Genomic DNA, 3495 nt, shown 5'->3' with positions numbered 1-3495 from the left:
AATGTAATAGCCAGTAAGAAATAGTAAAATTCAACTTTTAGGTACTGATTATTGACTTTTTAGCTGGCTTTGGTGCCTTGGACATGAGCTAGGACCTTAAGATTCTGCATGAAAGGACGACTAGCAGCCTAATTGCACGGGAGAATGTGAAAAGTGTTCATATAGAGTAAAAACCTGAGAAATCCGTTCGTTTTTGACATTTGTTATCGAATCGACTTAAAGCCAAATCGTCACATAGGCTGCTCTTTTCTCTGAAACGGTTGTACTTATCGTCTGCAAAGCTATGTCGCGTACTGCGGTATTCGGAGACACTAAAAGCACCATAGTAGAACACAGATGAAGCTTCTAAGATGATGTAATAGGCAGTAAGAAATAATACAATTCAAGTTTTAGAAATCGGTTATTGTCTTTTTACCCTTGTTTGGTGACTTGGACATGAGCTAGCACCTTAAGATTCTGCATGAAAGGAGGACTAGCAGGCGAGTTGCACGGGAGAATGTGTAAAGTGTTCATATGTAGTAAAAACCTGAGAAATCCGTTCGTTTTCGTCATTTGTTATCGAATCGACTTAAAGCCAGATGGTCACATTGGCCGCTCTTCTCACTGAAACGGTTGTACTTACCGTCTGCAGAGCTATGTCGCGTGCTGCCGTATGCAGAGACACTAAAAGCACCATAGTAGAACACAGATGATACTTCCAAGTTGGTGTAATAGCCAGTAAGAAGTAGTAAAATTCAAGTTTTAGTTACTGATTATTGACTTTTTAGCTGGCTTTGGTGCCTTAGACATGAGCTAGGACCTTAAGATTCTGCATGAAAGGAGGACTAGCAGCCTAATTGCACGGGAGAATGTGAAAAGTGTTCATATGTAGTAAAAACCTGAGAAATCCGTCCGTTTTCGTCATTTGTTATCGCATCGACTTAAAGCCAGATCGTCACATTGGCCGCTCTTCTCTCTGAAACGGTTGTACTTATCGTCTGCAAAGCTATGTCGCGTGCTGCGGTGTGCGGAGGCACTAAAAGCACCATAGTAGAACACAGATGAAGCTTCTAAGATGATGTAATAGAAAGTAATAAATTGTACAATTCAAGTTTTAGGTATTGATTATTGACTTTTTAGCTGGCTTTGGTGCCTTGGACATGAGCTAGGACCTTAAGATTCTGCATGAAAGGAGGACTAGCAGCCGAGTTGCACGGGAGAATGTGAAAAGTGTTCATATGTATTAAAAACCTGAGATATCCGTCCGTTTTCGTCATTTGTTATCGAATCGACTTAAAGCCAGATGGTCACATTGGCCGCTCTTCTCTCTGAAACGGTTGTACTTATCGTCTGCAAAGCTATGTCGCGTGCTGCGGTATGTGGAGACACTAAAATCACCATAGTAGAACACAGATGAAGCTTCTAAGTTGATGTAATAGCCAGTAAGAAGTAGTACAATTCAAGTTCTAGGTATCGATTATTGACTTTTTAGCTGGCTTTGGTGCCTTGGACATGAGCAAGGACCTTGAGATTCTGCATGAAAGGAGGACTAGCAGCCGAGTTGCACGGGACAATGTGAAAAGAGTTCATATGTAGTAAAAGCCTGAGAAATCCGTCCGTTTTCGTCATTTGTTATCGAATCGACTTAAAGCCAGATCATCACATTGGCCGCTCTTATCTCTGAAACGGTTGTACTTATCGTCTGCAAAGCTATGACGCGTACTGCGGTATTCGGAGACACTAAAAACACCATAGTAGAACACAGATGAAGCTTCTAAGTTGATGTAATAGCCAGTAAGAAGTAGTAAATTCAAGTTTTAGGTATCGGTTATTGTATTTTTAGCTGGCTTTGGTGCCTTGAACATGAGCTAGGACCTTAAGATTCTGTATGAAAGGAGGACTAGCAGCCCAGTTGCACGGGAGAATGTGAAAACTGTTCATATGTAGTCAAAACCAACCTGAGAAATCCGTCCGTTTTCGTCATTTGTTATCGAATCGACTTAAAGCCAGATCGTCACATTGGCCGCTCTTCTCTCTGAAACGGTTGTACTTATCGTCTGCAAAGCTATGTCGCGTGCTGCGGTATGCGGAGGCACTAAAAGCACCATAGTAGAACACATATGAAGCTTCTAAGATGATGTAATAGCCAGTAAGAAGTTGAACAATTCAAGTTTTAGGTATTGATTATTGACTTTTTAGCTGGCTTTGGTGCCTTGGACATGAGCTAGGACCTTAAGATTCTTCATGAAAGGAGGAGTAGCAGCCGAGTTGCACGGGAGAATGTGAAAAGCGTTTATATGTAGTAAAAACCTGAGAAATCCGTCCGTTTTCGTCATTTGTTATCGAATCGACTTAAAGCCAGATCGTCACATTGGCCGCTCTTCTCTCTCTGGAACGGTTGTACTTATCGTCTGCAAAGCTAGGTCGCGTGCTGCGGTATGCGGAGACACTAAAAGCACCATAGTAGAACACAGATGAAGCTTCTAAGTTGATGTAATAGCCAGTAAGAAGTAATCCAATTCAAGTTTTAGGTACCGATTATAGACTTTTTAGCTGGCTTTGGTGCCTTGGACATGAGCTAGGACCTTAAGATTCTGCATAAAAGGAGGACTAGCTGCCCAGTGGCACGGGAGAATGTGAAAAGTGTTCATATGTAGTAAAAACCTGAGAAATCCGTTACTTTTCGTCATTTGTTATCGAATCGACTTAGAGCCAGATCGTCACATTTGCCGTTCTACTCTCTGAAACCGTTGTACTTATCGTCTGCAAAGCTATGTCGCGTGCTGCGGTATGCGGAGACACTAAAAGCACCATAGTAGAACACAGATGAAGCTTCTAAGTTGATGTAATAGCCAGTAAGAAGTAGTCCAATTCAAGTTTTAGGTATCGATTATTGACTTTTTAGCTGGCTTTGGTGCCTTGGACATGAGCTAGGACCTTAAGATTCTGCATAAAAGGAGGACTAGCAGCCGAGTTGCACGGGAGAATGTGAAAAGTGTTCATATGTAACAAAAACCTGAGACATCCGTCAGTTTTCGTCATTTGTTATGGAATTGACTTAAAGCCAGATGGTCACATTGACCGATCTTCTCTCTGAAACGGTTGTACTTATCGTCTGCAAAGCTATGTCGCATGCTGCGGTATGTGGAGACAATAAAATCACCATAGTAGAACACAGATGAAGCTTCTAAGTTGATGTAATAGCCAGTAAGAAGTAGTACAATTCAAGATTTAGGTATCGATAATTGACTTTTTAGCTGGCTTTGGTGCCTTGGACATGAGCTAGGACCTTGAGATTCTTCCTGAAAGGAGGACTAGCAGAGGAGTTGCACGGGACAATGTGAAAAGTGTTCATATGTAGTAAAAACCTGAGAAATCCGTCCGTTTTCGTCATTTGTTATCGAATCGACTTAAAGCCATATCGTCACATTGGCCGCTCTTCTCTCTGAAACGGTTGTACTTATCGTCTGCAAAGCTATGTCGCGTGCTGCGGTATGCGGAGGCACTAAAAGCACC

This window comes from Schistocerca gregaria, unplaced genomic scaffold, assembly GCF_023897955.1.
Source record: "Schistocerca gregaria isolate iqSchGreg1 unplaced genomic scaffold, iqSchGreg1.2 ptg000397l, whole genome shotgun sequence".
NCBI lineage: Eukaryota > Metazoa > Arthropoda > Insecta > Orthoptera > Acrididae > Schistocerca > Schistocerca gregaria.
This window is presented reverse-complemented; position numbering follows the sequence as displayed.